Below are 23,904 nucleotides of genomic sequence, written 5' to 3'. Positions count from 1 at the left end.
CAGTCTTTCCAACCAGAGAGTGGATCAGTATTAATACAGTACGTGGATGATCTACTACTGTGTTCTGATTCATTGGAAGCATCCCTGAAGGATACGAAACAGCTCCTGTTTCATCTTTCAGACACAGGACACAAGGTTTCCAAAGACAAGTTGCAATTATGCCAAACTAAGGTAAAATATTTGGGACACTGTCTGACACAAGGACTGAGACACCTGACCGCTGATAGAATTCAAGCAATTAGAGACATGACTCTGCCACAAACCCAGCAACAGATCAGAACGTTTTTAGGAATGTGTGGGTATTGCCGTAACTGGATCCCAGGATTTTCCATTCTAGCATTACCTTTGCAGGAGATGGTTTCCTCAAACAAGCCTGATCGGATTTCGCACACAGACGAGTCCGAGATGGCATTTGAGAGACTCAAACAGTGCCTAACGCAGGCACCAGCATTAGGTATGCCAGACTATGGGAAACCCTTTGAGCTGTACGGAACAGAAAGTGCTGGTTGCGCGGCAGGCGTCTTAACCCAAAAGCACGGTGATGCCAGCAGGCCAGTAGCATACTACAGCGCTCAGCTAGACACGGTAGCGCGATCCCTCCCCACATGCTTGCGAAGCGTTGCGGCGATAGCATTGCTAGTAACGAAAAGCGAAGATGTAGTGCTAGGTCACAACCTCACAATTCATACGCCACATGCAGTGTCAGCCTTGCTAAATTCTGCCCAAACCAGGCACGTCTCATCAGCGCGGTTTACAAGATGGGAATTGGCACTAATGGCCCCCGTAAACATCACCATAAGGAGATGCAGTGCATTAAATCCTGCAACATATCTCCCAGGTGTGCCTGGACAGGCACAAAGGGTGGAGGATGAGAGTGGTGGGGAAGGAGAATTTAATACAAAGGAGGACACACATGATTGTATGGAATATTTGACCCAAAATTTTACCGCAAGGCCTGACATCAGTGACAACCCACTGGAAGATGTAGATCTAACTTTCTACACGGACGGTAGTTGTCACAGACAGTCAGACTCGGGAGACTTGTGTACTGGATACGCAGTCGTAGATGACCAAGGCACCATAGAAGCGGAACCGCTAGGCCCACCTCACTCAGCCCAGGTTGCTGAACTGGTCGCCCTAACCAGAGCATGTGAATTGGCTAAGGGCAAATCAGCCAATATCTACACCGACTCTAGATACGCATTCGGGGTAGTCCATGATTTCGGAGCCCTATGGCGCCTCAGAAATTTCATGACGGCAGCTGGTACACCGGTAGCGCATGCAGCTCACATCAAAAGGCTTCTAACAGCGATACAGGAACCCGACAGAGTGGCTGTTATCAAGTGTAAAGCACACACATATAGCCAGGACCCAGTATCACTTGGTAACAGCCGAGCAGACGAAGCAGCTAAGTTAGCAGCTGGTACCCCCAGACAGACAGACAGACACCACACAACTGATGGTATTTAATACCATCAACACACAGAAGTTGTGTGAGATGCAAAATTTGTGTTCCACACAGGAAAAGGCAGTCTGGAAGGCAAAGGGATATGGCCAGGAGTCCTCAGGACTCTGGACGGATGGACAAGGTAAACCAGTGGCCCCCAGAGCATATCTTCCATGTTTAGCTGAGGCAGCTCACGGGCTGACTCATCTGGGCAAGGAAGGAATGTGCAAGTTGGTAAGAGCATATTGGTGCGCCCCAGGATTATCATCTCATGCAAGTAAGAGAGCAATGTCATGCCTTACATGCTTGAGAAAGAATATCGGAAAGGCAATACCAACAGAACCATCTCATATCCCACCTACAGGCGGACCTTTTCAGGTAATACAGATTGACTTTATACAATTACCCCCTTGTCGAAATGTGAAATATGTACTTGTTTGTATAGATGTATTCTCAAATTGGGTCGAAGCATTTCCTGCGGCCACAAATACCGCTATGTTTACTGCTAAGAAAATTGTGCAGGAATTTGTATGTAGATATGGTATCCCTAGAATAATCGAAAGTGATAGGGGTACCCATTTTACAGGTGATGTCTTTCAAGGAATGTGTAAGTTGATGGGAATTGATAGCAAGCTGCACACTCCATACCGTCCACAGGCGAGTGCGAAGGTGGAAAGAGTGAACAGCACTATTAAAAATAAACTGAGCAAAGTCATGGCAGAAACAGGATTGACATGGCCAGAAGCTTTACCTATTGTACTGTACAGCATCAGAACCACTCCCAGGTCCCCTCTTAATCTGTCTCCCTTTGAAATCTTGTTTGGTCGACAACCGCATGTTATGATTAACCCTCTGGATGATTTGAAGTGTAACAATGAAGTGACTGTAAAGTACCTGGTTAATATGAGTAAACAGCTAAGGAACCAAAATGACAATCTGAAGTTAGTGATTCCTGATTTGCCAGATAGTAATTGTCATGACATTGAACCTGGGGATTATGTAATGATACGGAATTTTCTACGCTCAGGTTGCCTTATTGACAGATGGGAAGGACCATACCAAGTCTTATTGACTAGCACTACAGCATTGAAAGTTGCCGAGAGAGAGACTTGGGTTCATTCGTCCCATTGTAAAAAGGTTGCTGACCCAGAGAGGTCCCGTGATAAGGAACAGACGGTAGAGGAAGTTGTATCACTGGAGTGTCTGTTCCAGGAGGACTGAGGCGGCACCTGAGCATCGAGAGTCACAAGATCAAAAGCAGTTGTCGATTCCCTGTTCCCTTTTATTGTTTTTCTCCACTTCCCATCCCCTCTCCCTCAAATTATTTTTCCCCCTTCTCATTCTTCTTTGTTTCCTCCTATAAGATGGACTTGCCCCAAGAGACTGTGATCCGGATTTTCCTGTTGACCATGATGTTGACCAGAGCAGTCTGTTCCGGCGAGAGTACCATGGAGGTCGAGAAAGGTTCTGGAATGGGTTCTGATGACAGAGATGGAGGCGTAGTTTTCCGAGAACAACATAATCAACAAGCAAAGGCGAGTATCAGAAAACGATCCGATTACATAGACCATAGAAGGAATTGTGAAGGATTGTTAGCTGAAGAAAACTGTATCTGTAGGCTCTGTGACAATGTAGTTGAGGATGGGTGCATCAAGAAATGCCAATCCAGTTTTAATATCCACATGGACCAGCATCCATTGAGTGACTATCACTCCTTAGTGGGTAGTGTGTTAAATCAAACAGATTGTTGGGTATGCTCTCAAGTACCTCAAGGTCATAGCAAATCAGGACTAGTACCATTTCCTTTAACGATAGGGGAGGTACTTGAGCTAAGTGGTGGGAGGCCGGTGGACAGGAGGTTTAATATCTCCAGTCCTCCTAGTTTGAAGCTCCACCAATATCATGTGGATAGATCCCTAATATGTTTTAACATTTCCAATCCCCGAAAGCCGGGAAATTGGGAAGTGTCATGGAGTAACCAAACCATGACCTTTTCATATAGAGCAGATAGAATGCCGACAGATACAGAGCTTATACGCCACATAGCCAGTAGAGGAAAATCTTTCCGATATAGGTATACCCTAGGAAATAGGATTACGAGAGTTGGAGAGGTATCACCAGGATACTGTGCACATATCGTACAAACTGATACGTGTACTAGACAGATGGGAGAATTAGGGTTAGGAGATTTCACATGGAAGATGTGTAATATGGTTATGTCCTACTCCGTCCCATATGTTCTCCCCGATGATGCATATTTCATATGCGGGAGGAAGGCGTATAAGTGGCTTGCCCCAAACTCTGAAGGATTGTGTTATATTGGAAAAGTACTGCCTGAAGTAATGACTGTATCACATGCCAAAATGAAAGATATTCACCGTGTTGCCCAAGCTCCTTATACTCATACTCATTACGAGCACGTAGTTAAACGGCACCTGATAGAAAGAACAGAGCATCCGGCCTCTGACATGATCCATGAATCCACCGGGATTCAGTTTCTAATCGTGTTAGATATCACTCGCACCGCTAGAGGAGTGCTGAACTATAGATACATCTCTGCGCTTGCAAATTTGTTAGATAATATCACAGAAATGTATGATGACACGTTTAGGTATACTGGAAGAGAACTTCAAGCTTATAAAACAGAACTGGTTCAGCATAGAATGGTTCTTAATTATCTCACAGCAGTCACAGGTGGATATTGTGTCACACTGGCAACGCAGTACGGCGTGAAATGCTGCACATATATAACGAATAGTACCGAGGACCCGGTCGAGGTCATAGACCAAAAGATGGACGATATTCTCCAATTGAAGTGGGAATTTCGCAGGAGACACAATCTCACCCTTGCTGCTGTGAGTAATGAGCTGACTAGTTGGGTGTCATGGTTGAACCCGCGAAATTGGTTCTCTGGTTTAGGAGAATGGGCTCAAGGAGTCATAATGGATGTTGGGAAGTTTCTTCTATGTATCTTAGGTGTTGTCATAACGATTGGCTTGATATTTAGATGCGGTCAGGCTTTAATGAAGTGCAAACGTAGTACTAGGGTAATGAGTTTAAGGAGTGAGGAAATTGTAATTCCAATGGATTTGATTTATGACCCAACTGTAGAAACAATGATGTGATGAAAATGCGATTTCTACGGTCCGTTTCTTTCACCTGTTTTTCCGGTTTCTCCAAGGTAACAAGACCCACTTTTGACGAGGAATTTGATGACCCTGTATACAGACAACTGATGGATTAAAGAAGAAGTTTTGACAACCTTATACACAGATATTTGATGAACTATGCCATAGACCCCCAGTTTCCCTAGAAATTTTAAAATTACGCTAGCCCAACACTTTTGTAAGTCTATGGACATTGACAAAGCTTTTTGCCCACACGCCTTTTGGCAAAAGCACAAAGAAGACTGCATTCAACAGACACCGAACAAGACTTCAACCGACAAATGTTCATTAACCTGACATAGAATACCACTGCATTTACCATAACTGTGTCTTATCTTCATCTCTACAACCTTCAGGTAATTACACACATAGTCGATAGGGAATACAGGCACAGATATCAGCAATCACATATTCCCCCATTCATGTATCATCAACTAAAATGTGCTCCCCATTTTGCTACAACCACAGCCGAAGAGAGCTCGGTAAAGTTTGACAGCCCATCCACAGACCCGTACCACGGGATAAGAAGGAATTCCAATGTATACTTCGCAATACCTCGAAGCTTGATTTAAAACACGTACGGCACGATGATACATGACCCCCAAACACGGATTCATACACACATGCTTCTGCTATCTCACTAGGTCATACCCTTTTCCTACCTTCTCCTCTCCTCCCCTACCCAACCATGGAAATGTATTTACACTTGACATATATTTTTCTCTTTTTGAAATGTTTTAGGAAGTGGCAGTTATTGTTGACTGCCAAAGGGTGGACTGTCAAAGTCAGAAAAATATCACGATGCACACTGCCATATTTGCACCTCATATGTGCCCCTGCTGCGCATGCGTGCGCTCTCCCGTGCGTGCGCATACTCGCTGTTGCGGGCACCCGCAGGCGCACGGTATGCGCATTTACGGTAGAGATTGTAGGCGTCTAGCGGGCGACTCGTTCATAACATATTTTAACTATATAATGTATTTTGTAGATTATGGTCCCTTTGATAGAATCTGAAAGTTTGGTTAATGCAGCATGTTCATGGACAGAGAAACCCCTCTTTGTTTGATACGAAGGGTCAGACAGGAGTAATACAGTGGTGTTTAGTATCCATCGGAAGAGTATTTAATTAGCAATATTCCGGTGTTGGTTTGAAACAGATTAATCGCTCGTGCGAATAGTTATGGACATAAGAAGTTTATGTCCATTTACTATTATTTGCACTTACTTATCCATGCGGCGGGAAACCTAGTTTCCCACCCACCTGAGCAGTTGGAAATCGTCACGGCCCACCTGTATGAATCAACCTATGACCTTTTGTTTTAGTGCGAAGACGAATTCCTGTGTCCAATGAACAATGAGATTGTAGGGACCATTGAATTGTATTGTGTGTGGGGCATAAATAGACAAGCCGATCACATCCAGCTCACTCTTCAACGGTTCTCATTGCTGATAATCGGGAGCTGGATGTCCAGAGGCGCATGCGATCGTTCCCCTTTGTGCGTAAGTTTTTCTCCACAATCATATTGTCTTTCTTGTTATTATGGGCCATATCTCTCTCTCTCTCTCTTCTCCTCTTTCTCTCATTTTCCCTTAAAACGTAATTGTATTGTATTTACTGTGTAGTTATCTGGTTAGTTAGTCTATGTTATATTGTAGTGTATGACTTGTATTGTATTATTCTTTTTTCAAGTATAACAATCATATAAGGCGTTAGACCCTAAGCACGGTATCTGTGTATTTCTTATAGTGTTAAGTATTCTCAGAGCGCTTTTAAGGTTACACTGTGTTGCATCCACACTCTATCTCTGCACCAAGGTTTACTGCACAATACACTGTTTTATGGTATAGGTATAAAGGTTTAACATTGTGAGCGTCTGCGCCGCTGGTGATCTCCTCGTGGTCCCGAGCGTCCGCTACGCTGTAGCGAATCATTACGTTAGTCGGCAGCCAATAGCGTGCCTGCCTGTGATCTCTTGGTCGTAAGCGAACGTGACGCTTGAGCGTCTCGACTACGGCTAAGCGATTGTTACGCAACGTGCGTACCCTTACGGTACTCCATACGTCGATAGCGTACAGTGTTCTTAGACCTCTTAAAGGGTTTTAAATAAGATAAATATTCAGCTTTATCACCTCTATGCCCCTCCTCCAGACCTCAGTTAAGGAAACTGTGCCCGGAAGAGCTGACACAACAAGGAAAGGATTTGGAATCCAGGGTAAGACTCATACCAGCCACACCAATCACACCGTACAACTCGTGATAACCATACCCAGTTAACAGTATGAACAACAACTGAGCCTCAGTAACAGATGGCTCATAACAATAACCCTTTAGTTAAGCAATAACTATATACATGTATTGCAGAGAGTCCGCACTTGGGACGGGCGCCCAGCATCCACTACGGACTACGAGAAATAGAATTACCGGTGAGTAAATTCTTATTTTCTCTGACGTCCTAGTGGATGCTGGGAACTCCGTAAGGACCATGGGGATCATACCAAAGCTCCCAAACGGGCGGGAGAGTGCGGATGCATCTGCAGCACCGAATGAGCAAAGGCAAGGTCCTCCTCAGCCAGGGTATCAAACTTGTAGAACTTAGCAAATGTGTTTGAACCCGACCAAGTAGCAGCTCGGCAAAGCTGTAAAGCCGAGACCCCTCGGGCAGCCGCCCAAGAAGAGCCCACCTTCCTTGTGGAATGGGCTTTCACTGATTTAGGATGCGGCAATCCTGCCGCAGAATGAGCTTGCTGAATCGTGTTACAGATCCAGCGCGCAATAGTTTGCTTTGAAGCAGGAGCACCCAGCTTGTTGGGTGCATGCAGGATAAACAGCGAGTCAGTTTTCCTGACTCCAGCCGTCCTGGCTATATAGATTTTCAAAGCCCTGACTACATCTAGTAACTTGGAGTCCTCCAAGTCCCGAGTAGCCGCAGGCACCACAATAGGTTGGTTCAAATGAAACGCTGATACCACCTTAGGGAGAAATTGGGGACGAGTCCTCAATTCTGCCCTGTCCATATGGAAGATCAGATAAGGGCTTTTACAAGACAAAGCCGCCAATTCTGACACACGCCTAGCCGAAGCTAAGGCCAATAGCATGACCACTTTCCATGTGAGATATTTTAGCTCCACGGTCTTAAGTGGCTCAAACCAGTGGGATTTCAGGAAACCCAACACAACGTTAAGATCCCAAGGTGCCACTGGAGGCACAAAAGGGGGCTGAATATGCAGCACTCCCTTAACAAACGTCTGAACTTCAGGCAGTGAAGCCAGTTCTTTTTGAAAGAAAATAGATAGGGCCGAAATCTGGACCTTTATGGATCATAATTTTAGGCCCATAGTCACTCCTGACTGTGGGAAGTGCAGGAATCGACACAGCTGGAATTCCTCTGTAGGGGCCTTCCTGGCCTCACACCAAGCAACATGTTTTCGCCATATACGGTGATAATGTTGTGCTGTCATGTCTTTCCTAGCCTTTATCAGCGTAGGAATCACTTCATCTGGAATGCCCTTTTCCGTTAGGATCCGGCGTTCAACCGCCATGCCGTCAAACGCAGCCGCGGTAAGTCTTGGAACAGACAGGGCCCCTGCTGTAACAGGTCCTGTCTGAGAGGCAGAGGCCATCGTTCCTCTGAGATCATTTCTTGTAGTTCTGGGTACCAAGTTCTTCTTGGCCAATCCGGAACGATGAGTATAGTTCTTACTCCTCTCTTTCTTATTATCCTCAGTACCTTGGGTATGAGAGGAAGAGGAGGGAACACATAAACCGACTGGTACACCCACGGTGTCACTAGTGCGTCCACAGCTATCGCCTGAGGGTCCCTTGACCTGGCGCAATATTTTTTTAGCTTTTTGTTGAGGCGGGACGCCATCATGTCCACCTGTGGCCGTTCCCAACGGTTTACAATCTGCGTGAAGACTTCTGGATGAAGTCCCCACTCTCCCGGGTGTAGGTCGTGCTTGCTGAGAAAGTCTGCTTCCCAGTTGTCCACTCCCGGAATGAACACTGCTGACAGTGCTAGCACGTGATTTTCCGCCCATCGGAGAATCCTTGTGGCTTCTGCCATCGCCATCCTGCTTCTTGTGCCACCCTGTCGGTTTACATGGGCGACCACCGTGATGTTGTCTGATTGAATCAGCACTGGTTGGTTCTGAAGCAGGGGCTCTACTTGACTCAGGGCATTGTAAATGGCCCTTAGTTCCAGTATATTTATGTGTAGTGAAGTCTCCTGACTTGACCAGAGTCCCTGGAAGTTCCTTCCCTGAGTGACTGCCCCCCATCCTCGGAGGCTTGCGTCCGTGGTCACCAGGACCCAGTCCTGTATGCCGAATCTGCGGCCCTCGAGAAGATGAGCACGCTGCAGCCACCACAGCAGAGACACCCTGGCCCTTGGGGACAGGGTGATCAACCGATGCATCTGAAGATGCGATCCGGACCATTTGTCTAACAGATCCCACTGAAAGATCCTTGCATGGAACCTGCCGAAGGGAATTGCTTCGTAAGAAGCCACCATCTTTCCCAGGACTCGCGTGCAGTGATGCACCGACACCTGTTTTGGTTTCAGGAGGTCCCTGACCAGAGATGACAATTCCTGGGCCTTCTCCACCGGGAGAAACACCTTCTTCTGTTCTGTGTCTAGAATCATGCCCAGGAAGAGCAGACGCGTCGCAGGAATCAGCTGCGACTTTGGGATATTCAGAATCCAGCCGTGCTGTAGCAACACTTCCCGAGAAAGTGCTACGCTGACTAACAACTGCTCTCTGGACCTCGCCTTTATAAGGAGATCGTCCAAGTACGGGATAATTATAACTCCCTTCTTCCGAAGAAGTATCATCATTTCGGCCATTACCTTGGTAAATACTCTCGGTGCCGTGGACAGACCAAACGGCAACGTCTGGAATTGGTAATGACAATCCTGTACCACAAACCAGAGGTACTCCTGGTGAGGTGGGTAAACGGGGACATGCAAGTAAGCATCCTTGATGTCCAGCGACACCATAAAATCCACCTCTTCCAGGCTTGCAATAACCGCCCTGAGCGATTCCATTTTGAACTTGAACTTCCTTATATAAGTGTTCAAGGATTTTAAATTCAGAATGGGTCTCACTGAACCGTCTGGTTTCGGTACCAGAAACATTGTTGAAGGAGGGGAACCTTGATTATCACCTGCTGGAGGTACAGCTTATGAATTGCCGCCAGTACTACCTCCCTTTCCCTGGGAGCAGCTGGCAAGGCCGATTTGAGGTAACGGCGAGGGGGAGTCGCCTCGAACTCCAGCTTGTATCCCTGAGATACAATTTGTACAGCCCAGAGATCCACTTGTGAGCGAACCCACTGGTTGCTGAAGTTTCGGAGACGCGCCCCCACCGCACCCGGCTCCGCCTGTGGAGCCCCAGCGTCATGCGGTGGACTTAGAGGAAGCGGGGGAGGATTTTTGTTCCTGGGAACTGGCTGCCTGGTGCAGCTTCTTTCCTCTACCCCTGCCTCTGGGCAGAAAGGATGCGCCTCTGATCCGCTTGCCTTTCTGAGGCCGAAAGGACTGTACATGATAATACGGTGCTTTCTTAGGCTGTGAGGGAACCTGAGGTAAAAAAGTTGACTTCCCGGCTGTTGCCGTGGATACGAGGTCCGAGAGACCGTCCCCAAACAATTCCTCACCCTTATAAGGCAAAACTTCCATGTGTCTTTTAGAATCAGCATCACCTGTCCACTGCCGAGTCCATAATACTCTCCTGGCAGAAATGGACATTGCATTAATTCTAGATGCCAGCAGGCAAATGTCCCTCTGTGCATCCCGCATATATAAGACGACGTCTTTTATATGTTCTATGGTTAGCAAAATAGTATCCCTGTCGAGGGAATCAATGTTGTCTGACAGGGTATCAGACCATGCGGCTGCAGCACTACACATCCATGCTGAAGCAATAGCAGGTCTCAGTATAGTACCTGAGTGTGTATACACAGACTTCAGGATAGCTTCCTGCTTTCTATCCGCAGGCTCCTTTAAGGCGGTCGTATCCTGAGACGGCAGTGCCACCTTTTTTGATAAGCGTGTGAGCGCCTTGTCCACCCTAGGGGATGTTTCCCAACGTAACCTATCCGTTGGCGGGAAAGGGTACGCCATCAGTAACCTCTTAGAAATCACTAGTTTCTTATTGGGGGAACTCAACGCTTCCTCACACAATTCATTTAATTCATCAGATGGGGGAAAAGTCACTGGCTGCTTTTTCTCCCCAAACATAATACCCTTCTTGGTAGTAACCGGGTTAATATCAGAAATGTGCAATACATTTTTCATTGCAGTAATCATGCATCGGATGGCTTTAGTAGACTGTGCATTTGTCTCATCCTCATCTACACTGGAGTCAGACTCCGTGTCGACATCTGTGTCTACCATCTGAGCTAGCGGGCGTTTATGAGCCCCTGATGGCCTCTGAGACGCCTGGGCAGGCGCGGGTTGAGATCCCGGCTGTCCCAAGGCTGCTGCGTCATCGAACCTTTTATGTAAGGAGTTGACACTGTCTGTTAAGACCTTCCACATATCCATCCAATCCGGTGTCGGCCCCGTCGGGGGCGACACCATACTTATCTGCCTTGCTCCGCCTCCACGTAACCCTCCTCATCAAACATGTCGACACAGCCGTACCGACACACCGCACACACACAGGGAATGCTCTGACTGAGGACAGGACCCCACAAAGTCCTTTGGGGCGACAGAGAGAGAGTATGCCAGCACACACCACAGCGCTATATAACACAGGGATTTACACTATAATTAGTGATTTTTCCCAATAGCTGCTCAATATATATTATTTGCGCCTAAATTTATGTGCCTCCCCCTCTCTTTTTTACCCTTCTTGTATCAGGAATACTGCAGGGGAGAGCCTGGGGAGCTGCTTCCAGCGGAACTGTGAAGGAAAAATGGCGCTGTTGTGCTGAGGAAGAAGGCCCCGCCCTCTCAGCGGCGGGCTTCTCCCTGCAGTTTCTGACTGAAAAATGGCGGGGGTTTTACACATATACAGTCACAGACTGTATTATGTGTATTTTTATGCCAAAAGGTATTTTATTGCTACCCGGGGCGCCCCCCCCCCCCAGCGCCCTGCACCCTACAGTGACCGGAGTGTGTGGTGTGCAGTGGGAGCAATGGCGCACAGCTGCAGTGCTGTGCGCTACCTTAATGAAGACCGGAGTCTTCTGCCGCCGATTTCATCTCCTTCTCTTCTGTCTTCTGGCTCTGCAAGGGGGACGGCGGCGCGGCTCCGGGAACGGACGATCGAGGTCAGGCCCTGTGTTCGAACCCTCTGGAGCTAATGGTGTCCAGTAGCCTAAGAAGCACAAGCTAGCTGCACGCAGGTAGGTTTGCTTCTCTCCCCTCAGTCCCTCGTAGCAGTGAGTCTGTTGCCAGCAGATCTCACTGAAAACAAAAACCTAACAAATACTTTCTTTCTAGCAAGCTCAGGAGAGCTCACTAGGAGCACCCAGCTCTGGCCGGGCACAGATTCTAACTGAGGTCTGGAGGAGGGGCATAGAGGGAGGAGCCAGTGCACACCAGATAGTACCTAATCTTTCTTTTAGAGTGCCCAGTCTCCTGCGGAGCCCGTCTATTCCCCATGGTCCTTACGGAGTTCCCAGCATCCACTAGGACGTCAGAGAAATATATATATATATATATATATATACACACAAACAAATCTAGAAAACCACAGCACTCACCACCCCAGAAGCGGGGTGCAATGTCTGCACTCACCACTCATAGGGTGGGGTGCATGCAGCCCATGGCTACCAACCCAAATATATACAAACAGAAAGTTCAGCACTCACCATAGCAAGCTCACTTATCCTAACAACATCAATAAATAAATGATGGGGGTTTAGTTAGTGAATTGGCCAATGCACGGAAGCCTGCATACCGCTCCCCAAGGTACCCCATCTTCATGCAGGTCCTACACTATCACAGAGTCTCAAAAATTAAAACCTGGCAACTGTATCACACATAATATAACTGCACACATGTCCACTAGGTTTAATGTGTATCTGCCATGCATCTTATGGCTTTTAAAGGTACACTAGTCACCTGACTCTGGCTGATAAATTACTAAGGAGCAGCTGACAAAGGTTTAGAACAAATGAGATTACACAGGGGTGCATGAAAAGGCCTGTGACCACGGTTAATAAGAGTTAACCAAAGATTAACCCCATTCACTAACTAAACCCCCATCATTTATTTATTGATGTTGTTAGGATAAGTGAGCTTGCTATGGTGAGTGCTGAACTTTCTATTTGTATATATTTGGGTTGGTGGCCATGGGCTGCATGCACCCCACCCCATACTTGCTACCTGACCCTCTCCATGAGGGAGAAAATGCTCTGTTCCTGGACTTTCCTGGTAATGTATGATTGCCATCATCTGTGGTGAAACACCTTTCTCATCAATTAACTAGCTCTCCACAGGTGATGGCAATCATCCATTACCAGCAAAGTCCAGGAACAGAGCATTTTCTCCCTCATGGAGAGGGGCAGGTAGGCAAGTAAGCCCCACCCTCTGAGTGGTGAGTGCAGACATTGCACCCCGCTTCTGGGGTGGCGAGTGCTGTGGTTTTCTAGATTTGTTTGTATATTACGGGGTTAATCTTTGGTTAACTCTTATTAACCATGGTCACAGGCCTTTTCATGCACCCCTGTGTAATCTCATTTGTTCTAAACCTGTGTCAGCTGCTCCTTAGTAATTTATCAGCCAGAGTCAGGTGACTAGTGTACCTTTAAAAGCCATAAGATGTATGGCAGATACACATTAAACCTAGTGGGCATGTGTGCAGTTATATTATGTGTGATACAGTTGCCAGGTTTTAATTTTTGAGACTTTGTGATAGTGTAGGACCTGCAAGAAGGTGGGGTACCTTGGCGAGCGGTTTGCAGGCTTCCGTGCATTGGCCAATTCACTAACTAAACCCCCATCATTTATTTATTGATGTTGTTAGGATAAGTGAGCTTGCTATGGTGAGTGCTGAACTTTCTGTTTGTATGTATGTATATATATATATATATATATATTTATATAATCCATATAGTGGGCGGCACTCAAAGACTTAGCAAACAGATAGGTGAACAAGCCCCGCAGGGAAAACTTTTAATGTCCCTGCGGGGCTTGTTCACCTATCTGTTTGCAAAGTCTGTGAGTGCCGCCCACTATATGGCTTATATGAAGCAGTGACGAAAAGCTCTGAGGGAAAGGCACCTAAGCAGGACAAACGTAAGTCCGGAGTGCCGGGGTTTATTCTGGTCTCAATATATATATATATATATATATATATATATATATAATCTGAGGGGGGCCCAGAGGAAAAGGGGGTGTGGCCGCGCCCCCTTTCCTATACTTTCAATGGAAATTTGGAGAGTAAAAAATCAGTACAGACCATTAAAAAAAAAAGGTACAGTTGGAGGGTATGATGCCCTCCAGTTCATTTTATGCCACACTACAATGAGCAGGTCCAGGGGCATACCTAGATATATTGAAGGCCCCAAGGAAAACATTTGAAAGGGTCCCTACGTACCAACCAATGGTGAAAAACTTATATAATACATGTAACTTTGACAGGGAAGGTGGGCCCCTCTCAGCTTTGGGCCCCATTGCAGCTGCACTGCCTGCACCTATGGTAGCTACGCCCTTGCAATGGGGTGGATCATACTTGCCTACTCTCCTGGATTCTGCGGGAGACACCTGATTTCTTGGGTATTCCCCGCAGCCCCAAAAGAGTGGTCACCCCTATTATTATTAACAGTTTCTTATATAGCGCAGCATATTCCGTTGCGCTTTACAATTAGAAAAGCCCTCCCGCATTCTGCCCACTTCCTAGTGAAGTGGGCAGAATTGGGAGATAGAGAAACCGCGGTCCTGTTGGAGAGGACGGGGCCTAATGGTGCAATCATATGTCAATCACGTCATTTTAGCTATGGCCTTATACAAATATTGTCCAATTGCATAGTTTTCCCCATGAAGGGGCGGGGCCTAATGACATGATTAGCCCCGCGCCGCCCAGCTGCTGTTCCTCTCCGGGCATCTCCCGGGTGCCAACCTTGACTCCTTCTACTCCACTACCCACATTCATGTTACAGTATCTCTAAAACCTGCTGTTTTCACATCCACAACAATGCCAGGATCACATCCTTTATAACCCTGAATCTCTTATTCATGCCCTTATCATCTCCTGCCTGGTCTCTACGGCAACTTTGCACTTTCTGTTCTTCCTCTCTCCCCCCAATAAAACCTCCTCTCACTTCCAGAGTTTTCCAGTGCTGTTCCCATCCTCTGGAACTCCCGCCACCTCCCTGTATATTTACCATTCTAGATGGAATCACAGGTGCCCTGAAAACACAATTGTTCATTAACACATACCTGTCTTTCCCACACCCAATTTTACCCCCAAACTCTAAACACTGGGCCTGATTTAGAGATCAGCAGCTGTGCGAATATATACAAGTGCTGTAGCACGAAGACGCAACCATCGATGCATATTGGTCGATAATCAACATTCTGAGTAATCCCTACATAGGGTATAAGGTGCAGATGCCATGTTTACTGCTTACGGGATTGCAGTTGCAAGCTGTGATATGCCCCCGAAACATCCGCGACACACCTGTATTTTGAGAAGTTGTCCATGGCAACCAATCAGCATTGACGTAACATTTAGAATTTGCATACTATAAACATATACAGAGCAGCTAATTGGTTGCCATAGGTAATTTCTCCACTGGCTTTTTTCACTGCTTAGTACATGACATCTTCCCCATAGTCTGCAAATAAATCCTCAACACAACCGCCACTGCGAAACCGTTGCTTCACACTTGTACTGCTACTTATGGGGGTCATTCCGAGTTGTTCGCTCGCTGACGATTTTCGCAGTGCAGCGATCAGGTGAAAAAACAGTATTTCTGCGCATACGTATGCCCCGCAATGTGCACGCGCGCCGTACGGGTACAAAGCCCTTTGTGTTTGTACTCAGGTTATAGCGAAGTTTTCCTTCGCACTGGCGGCCGCAAGAAGATTGACAGGATGTTACTGGGTGTTTTCAGGGAGTGTTTGCAAAAACGCAGGCGTGTCTGAAAAAACGCAGGCGTGGCTGGGCGTTCGCTGGGCGGGTGTATGATGTCAAATCCGGACACGAATAGGCTGAAGTGATCGCAAGCGCTGAGTAGGTTCAGAGCTACTCTGAAACTGCACAAACTGTTTTTGCAGAGCTCGGCTGCACATGTGTTCGCACTTCTGCTAAGCTAAAATACACTCCCCAGTGGGCGGCGGCATAGCGTTTGCACGACTGCTAAAACTAGCTAGCGAGCGATCAACTCGGAATGACCCCCTATATGCATGCATGCACAGTACCAAAATAACGCTCCACTGCGTGCATCAGCACTGCGTCCATCTCTAAATCAGGCCCACAGTTCTGATGGTTCATCTTTAATAATTCAGACCCAACACTGTATTATTCAAAGTCTCGCAAGTCGCAACATTAAGGGATAAGTGTATGAGTCAATAGGACACAGAAGCTCCTGTGCTCAGGTGAGGCTATTCTGAAAAATGTACACTGCTGCTTGAGGCTGTATCTGGCACAAAGTCATAAACCTCCATATGGTTACAACAGTATGAAACAATAGTTTGCTTTGATTGAAGCTGGCAGCAGTGGCAGTATTGTGTATGTATAGTGTATGCTGCTATGACCGTATACGTGTCTGTCTCACAAGCAACATGAGGTCGTTACCATGTGATGTACTGTAGTGGTTGCCATGGTAACTGTTTTCCCCAGTATTATAGAGCAGTATAGAGCCACGTCACATTCACCGGCTCACACTCCTGCCAGCCTGTACGGCTGAGCCAATGCGCTGCAGTCTGCACCTCTGCAATTCCAGGGCTGGAGAATGCGATGCGCTGCTGTTGCAGGATGGGAGCAGCAGAGCAGTGATAATGATGATGAGCACGATCCATAAGGAAGAGTGCTGTGTGACATGTGCTGCAATACTAGGCAGGTGTCCGTAAGGAATAACAATGCCGCAAAGTGCTAACACAGAAGGAAGGCCACGCTCCCCCCATGCTATAGGCTTGGGAAGCTGTCAGGTGATATACAGTGCAGACAGGTGTTGGAAATGGCAAGTGTGTGTGGACCCACCAAAAAACAGGATAGCCTCACCCAAACAGGACTAATACACTGCTGAATATGCTCCACCCTTTGTAATGAAACAGCCCAGTCGTCCCTCTCCACCTACTTCTACCATCCATCCCCTCCTCTTGTCCCTCTGTATAAGTGAGCAATCTCCGATCCTCCCCTCGCTCCTCCCATCACTCTATGGAGCAGGGCAGCTTTCCAGTCTCTACCCTCCCTTCCCTCTGACAGAACAGCCTCCCTTCTTCTTCTTCTCCCTCCTCCTGTCACAGGACAGCCTCCCCCTCCTGTATCACAGGACACACTGAGCACCCCCCTTGCCTGCTGGATGACAGGACGCTCCTACCCGGGTCTACACCATGAAGGGCTAATTAAAAAGAAAAGAGCAAAACAAGAAGGGAGCTAAGCCTAGGGCTTTGCGTGGGGCCGTCCGCCTACAGCGGCAAGTACCTATGTGAGCCATGCTGGATGTATCCCAGAGGTGGAGGATGCAATAGGTAAGAGGGTCTAAACGTGCGATCATCCTTCACTGACATTCTCCCCACAAGCATCACTGCCCACACCACTGCCAGCTGCAATAACACTGATGGGGAGATAGGAATGGCAAATAAGGTGCAGGGTGCGGCTGTCACCGATATTCTGAGCAAGACGTTAGAGGTCTATGCTGTATACAGGGAGAGTGCTGCTGGTGCATATGTCCTTTCTGCCTGATCCTTCACTCTTCATATGGTGTGTGAGATATACATACATACATACATACATACATACATATATATATATATATATATATATATATATATATATATATATGTATATACATACATACATACATACACACAGTACACCTTGTACATAGGCTACTGATACTTCTCAATGATGACCTTCCCCGACTTGCTACATTGTAGCGGCATCTGCTGCTATTTCTCCCCTAAAGACTCCATTTGCATAGAGTTCGTGTGTTTTACTGGGAAGTAGTGGAAGCTGTGCCACTTGCTTGCACCATGCCTAATAAGCCCCTATACACAAGCTGGTTTATTCGTTGTATTCTATTTTCTGCTCGCAGTGTTCTGAGTAACCTCTACCTTTGTGACAGTCCGGTATACGGGCCGATCAGGGCGCTGTTGGGTGCACCGGGCTAGATGTGCCTCTCAGCTGGCTGTACTGCATGTGTCAGGGCTCCGGATTGCTGTATGGGGCCGTGACACAGCTGTGATTTGCAGCATAAAACGTCAGGTCTGTGGTGTGAGTGACTGAGCATTGATTACATTGTAACCTAGATTGTAACAGCTATGTGCCGTGCAGTAGGCAGTGTGGCCGAGAGGCGGACTGCTGCATACAATGTGGCTTGTTGAATATAATGTAATAGTTTTGATAAGAGCAGTGGTTTGCAGCACACAGAGCGGCTGATTACTGTATAGGATATAGTGGGAATATGAGTTGCACTATAAAGTACGACTGGATAGTGTGACAATGACAACAGAAACGCTGTGTTACATACCATTGGGGTTACTCTGAATTATATAGAACTATAAACACCATTAAGGCAAATGTACAGGGTCAGGGAAGTGTTATCAAAACTCTTTACTGTATGTATTGTAGAATTGGTAATGTGCCTGTGCCTAATATAGGCCCTCATTCCGAGTTGTTCGCTCAGTATTTTTCATCGCATCGCAGTGAGAATTCTCTTAGTGCGCATGCGTAATGTTCGCACTGCGCATGCGTCAAGTAACTTTACTAAGAAGAAAGTAATTTTACTCACGGCTTTTTCGTCGCTCCGGAGAACGCATTGTGATTGACAGGAAATGGGTGTTACTGGGCGGATGTACGGCGTTTTAGGGGCGTGTGGCAGGAAACGCTACCGTTTCCGGAAAAAACGCAGGCGTGTCTGGAGAAACGGTGGGAGTGCTTGGGCGAACGCTGGGTGTGTTTATGACGTCAGCCGGGACCGAAAAGCACTGAATTGATCGCACAGGCAGAGTAAGTCTGGAGTTACTCAGAAACTGCTAACTCGGTTTTGATCGCAATATTGCGAATACATCGGTCGCACATTTAAGATGTTTAGATTCACTCCCAGTAGGCGGCGGCTTAGCGTGTGTAACTCTGCTATAATCGCCTTGCGAGCGAACAACTCGGAATGAGGGCCATAGTCTGTAACAATCAGGAATGTTGTAATACATTTTACTGGGCAGATTTTATTACCATATTTTATTTCTTATTACCTTCATGGTTAGAGTGGAATACAGTACTTCCTCATAGTTAGGTCACATTACCCCGTACCCTGTGCATACACAGCTGTGCCATCATTTGCTGGGCTCATTTGGGGAGATTTGTAAAAGCAAATAACAACTGCAGTAAGCAGAAATTGTTTGAAATTGTTAAATAACTTTTTATTTATTTATTTGATTTCAGAAATTTTCCATCCGAAACGTAATTTACTTTGAAAAGCAGCAGGCCATTATACTATTACTTTTGCCTATGTATAGACATGTCCATGGCTTTCCACTAAATACATATATGCTGTTGGAGGATAAATGGTAGGATTATTTACAGATTCCTGATCATGAGCCACCACAGCTACCTAAATTCTGCATATTCTGGGCAAATCACTGAGAAAAGCAATTTGTTTCCTCTGCTTACATAACCCAACCCCATCAGTTGCAAACATACAACATGGTTATATAAAGCTGTCATTATTTGAACTTTATCATGTCATCAAATTAGTACACTTTAATTTACTTCAAGTAATCTGAACATTTCAGAGGGAATCTAGGTGCAGGTGAAGTTTTCGTGCCTGTGAGTTAGTGCGGCAACAGACGCACTTTGTGGCACCTTGGACTCACACAATTTTGTTCGCAGCCCCAGAGGGCGGCATACAAAATTGTGCGAATTCGGGGGGAGAGCAGGCCACAAGGGGTGTTGTTGTCCCCGTTTCAATGCTGCTGCAACAGCAACTCGCACCCTTTGCTTGCAATTGGATCACTCATAATGTGCACATCTGGATTTAATGTTAACTAGACCTAGGTGTAGTTATCATTGAACATGTGAATTGCAGTGCCCAAAAAAATCTGCTGCTATGGGAAAGAATGCTAGCCTGCATATTACTCGGTTCATTAATAACTGTTTCCGGTATGCTTTGGCTAGAATGCTTCAAATCAAGGTCTACTGGTTACACCAGTGATAGGGAACCCGATACATTTTTAATAGCTGAATGGGTGGCCATTTAACCTTCAAAAGGGTCACACATTACAATTAATCTCAGTAATCAATGAAAATAATATATTTAGTCAAGAAAAAAGACACATATCTGTAATAACATATTTGCAGGCATTTTAAATGTGTAATGTGACAATACCAAACAAATCTGACAATAGAGCAGGAAGAACTGGGGCCACAAGTGACAGCACAGAGGGCCACACACATGCAGTCCTAGGGCTGCCTGTTGCTCATCACTAGTTACACTGTCAATATGATATAACATGTTGTGTTTTAAAAACACCAAATGTAGCTTCATATTAATGTGACTGCATACCTCCCAATATTAGCAGTCTCGGAATCAGGACACGGGTATGGCTGTTGCATCCTAGGGGTATGACTTCATCATAGTGGACGTGGGCATGGTCATATTCCTGGGAGTTGCCCAGACATCAAAAGTGCACATTTGTTCTAAAATGCTTATTTTCTTGGTGCATTACATGTGAATAGGAAGAGGACGCATAAAGCTGGTATTCTAGTCAGGGATGGACATTCCTATACCAGTATTGCTAGGGAGCAGCACAGAACTGGTTACAACCAGCCATACAGTGTAGTTAGCCATTTTGTGGGCTGAACCAATGCTCATTCTACTAAGACCTAGTACTTGCTATTAATTCACTAGGATCTAGTACTCAACCATTATGGGTTCAATGTACTAAGCCTTTGACAGACATAAAGGGGAGAGAGATAAAGTACCAGCCAGTCAGCTCCTGTCATGTCACAGACTGTGTTTGATAAATAACAGGAGCTGGTTGGGTGGTGCTTTATCTCTCTCCAAGGCTTAGTACATAGACCCCATAAATTATTAGGATCTGATACCATGAATTCACTAGGATTAAGAAACCTTGTACATTTTGGGGCTGGTTCAGAGTCACACATGTTACATGCTTTAAAACAGCTGTAGATTTCAGCCCATATGCAGACACATCTATGCGGTTGCACCTTCCCTACACATCTACATCACTATCCTCACGCATTTGCATTAGCCCTATCCTGGGCGCAAGAGAACCATCTGACATTGCCGTTTCCCTCTCAGTAATCTGCCATTCCGTCCATACGCCCATGACACCGAACGGAAAACGTGTGCTAAGTGCAAGAGGCACAGCTGACTTCCATACTACTTTGAGTAGCCTGCAGATCCACTGAGATGTGTATGTTCTCAGGCCATGCGCAGTGCAAAACATTGGTGATGCAGCCCCTTTGCGTATGAGTCTAGCTCATGCCCTTTGTCTCCAAAATGTCACTAGATCATAGTGAATTGATCAATGTTGTATGTTGACTTAAACTATTCACATATCCTTTTCTTTTTATGAATTGATACCTATGCTTATCATTTATTGATAACTATGCTTTATTTCATTTTATAATTTATTAAGGGTAAATATATGACAAGAGTTCTTTTACGATCACATGCACTATCCATGTTTTGGTTAGTTGTGCAGTGCCATATGTCCAGGTAAGGGTCACTATATACGGTATCCGGACTCCAGGTCGACAGCACAAAGGTCGACACACCTTAGGTCGACACCAATTGGTCGACACACCTTAGGTCGACATGGACAAAATGTCGACAGGAACAAGGTCGACATGGAAAAGGGTCGACATGGGTTTTTCACGATTTTTTCTTTTTTTTGAACCTTTTCATACTTAACGATCCACGTGGACTACGATTGGAACGGTAAAGTGTGCCGAGCGAAGCGGTAGCGGAGCGAAGGCACCATGCCCGAAGCATGGCGAGCGAAGCGAGCCATGCGAGGGGACGCGGTGCACTAATTGGGGTTCCCGGTCACTCTACGAAGAAAACGACACCAAAAAAACATAAAAAACTCATGTCGACCTTTTTCCATGTTGACCTTGTTCCTGTCGACCTTTTGTCCATGTCGACCTTTTGTCCATGACGACCTAAGGTGTGTCGACCAATTGGTGTCGACCTAAGGTGTGTCGACCTTTGTGCTGTTTACCCTCAGTCCCAGACCCACTATATACACTGTATACACCTGAAACTATACAAGAGAAGTGAAATCCTGGGAGCAGTCTATACAGTACCTTTTGTCAGTCATTCATTGTATTTGTCCATGTGTTACAGAGAACCTGTCGCATTTCAGATAATGTCTTGTTTACACAGTGGCCTAATGCACTTTGTGAAACAACTGATTTCTGGTTCACTCCGAGTGCAGTTGCTGGACACAATGACTTCCATAGCAAAAAGAATGTGCCATGACGGCCATCATAGGAGAGGGAGGGAGGAAGGGGGGACAAGTGTAAGAGCCCTGGACTGTTTAGGGGCCCTGACATGACTTTTCTGCCACAAAGCTGAAATGTAACTTTTCATGCTTTTGTGAGTCCATGCCAGCAACTCCATGTCCATGCCAGTCTTTAGTTAGGAGCGTTCTCTGAAAAATCATAGCGAAGCTGCTCTGTATTGATAGGACCTGACTAATGTGGGGTAGAAATATGGACAACGAACTGATCGATTTTGGTAAGCTTACTAATTGGCCGCATGATATGTCTGGCTACAGAGACGTTTTAACAGGGCGCCCGTGTGAAGACGCCGGGTGGGACCCTCCTCTTCACGACACACTAGACTCTGGTATTGACACAAAAAAAGTAGACACCATTTTTTTGAGTGATTTTGGATGTTTTGTCACTTTTCTGCCACAAACAAGCCCCATTAGTGTATCACGTCCCCTCACATGGCTTTCTTTGCTCGCAATGCTGTGGGCAAGGTTACTATTCCCAATCGTAGTCCACATGGTTGGTAAAGTATGGGGAAAAAAAGAAAAAATATATAAAATCACTTGTGTCGACCATTGTCATGTCAACCTTTTGACCCTGTTGACCTTTTTTAATTGTCTACCTTTTACATGTCAACCTTTTGACCTTGTCAACCTAATGCATGTCTACCATTAGTAGTCAACCTATTGACTGTAGACCTTTTTAGTGTAGATCTATAGATCGGATACCCTTACGGATACATACATTTTCAAATAAGGTTTCTTGTGGCCACTTATAGGGAACCTCGTGAGTAGAACACAATACATGAACAAGCCCTGGTAAGTATCGGTGTCTTTTGTCTACACACAGATTTTACTAAGAAACAATGCAACAATGGTTAGGCGTAGCAGTACACTTTCACAATCTCCCCAAAATACTTTTTAAAATGTAGGCAAGTGAGGGAGTAAAGAAGAGAGGGGGTCATTCCGAGTTGATCGCTCGCTAGCAGTTTTTAGCAGCCGTGCAAACGCTATGCCGCCGCCCACTTGGAGTGTATTTTAGCTTAGCAGAAGTGCGAACGGTTGTATCGCAGAGCGCATGCCAACAGCATTTGTGTAGTTTCAGAGTAGCTCAAAACCTACTCAGCGCTTGCGATCACTTCAGCCTATTCAGTTCCGGATTTGACGTCGCACACCCGCCCAGCGTTCGCCCAGCGTTCGCCCAGCCACGCCTGCGTTTTAGTGACCACTCCCTGAAAACGGTCAGTTGCCACCCAGAAATGCCCACTTCATGTCAATCACTCTGCGGCAAGCAGTGGGACTGAAATGCATCGCTAGACCCTGTGCAAAACTACATAGTTCGTTGTGCCCGTGCGCCGCATGTGCAGAGCTGCCGTTTTTTAGCCTGATCGCTGCGCTGCGAACAAATTTAGCTAGCGATCAACTCGGAATGACCCCCAGAGTCAATTTAAAGTGCGTGGTGCAGAACTCTCATATGTGGCAGGTAAAGTTACTGGGTGGGTAGACCACACCATATGCCGTAGTTTTGGGGGAATTCCAAATAAGAGGAGAATAGTAATCTTGCAGGCTGAGGTCTCTAGGTCTATCCAATTTGGTGTGTGACCACAAACAATGCCACTGATTGACTAATATGTGAGGCTAAATAATATAGCCT

General features: G+C 46.1%; 2 protein-coding genes across 3 annotated transcripts in view; one reads left to right on the top strand and one right to left on the bottom strand.

Annotated features, from left to right (window-relative positions):
• Nucleotides 1-23,904, bottom strand: part of RSPH14 (radial spoke head 14 homolog) — a 577,555-nt gene that overhangs the window by 155,645 nt on the left and 398,006 nt on the right. The gene's annotated exons all lie outside the window — the stretch shown is intronic.
• Nucleotides 16,941-23,904, top strand: part of GNAZ (G protein subunit alpha z) — a 233,906-nt gene continuing 226,942 nt past the window's right edge. Inside the window, exon 1 of the mRNA XM_063913050.1 lies at nucleotides 16,941-17,261. The gene's annotated coding sequence lies outside the window, so the exon portion shown is untranslated. The remainder of the gene's footprint in view (nucleotides 17,262-23,904) is intronic.

Source organism: Pseudophryne corroboree, chromosome 1, assembly GCF_028390025.1.
Source record: "Pseudophryne corroboree isolate aPseCor3 chromosome 1, aPseCor3.hap2, whole genome shotgun sequence".
NCBI classification, from domain to species: Eukaryota; Metazoa; Chordata; class Amphibia; order Anura; family Myobatrachidae; genus Pseudophryne; species Pseudophryne corroboree.
This window is presented reverse-complemented; position numbering and strand designations above follow the sequence as displayed.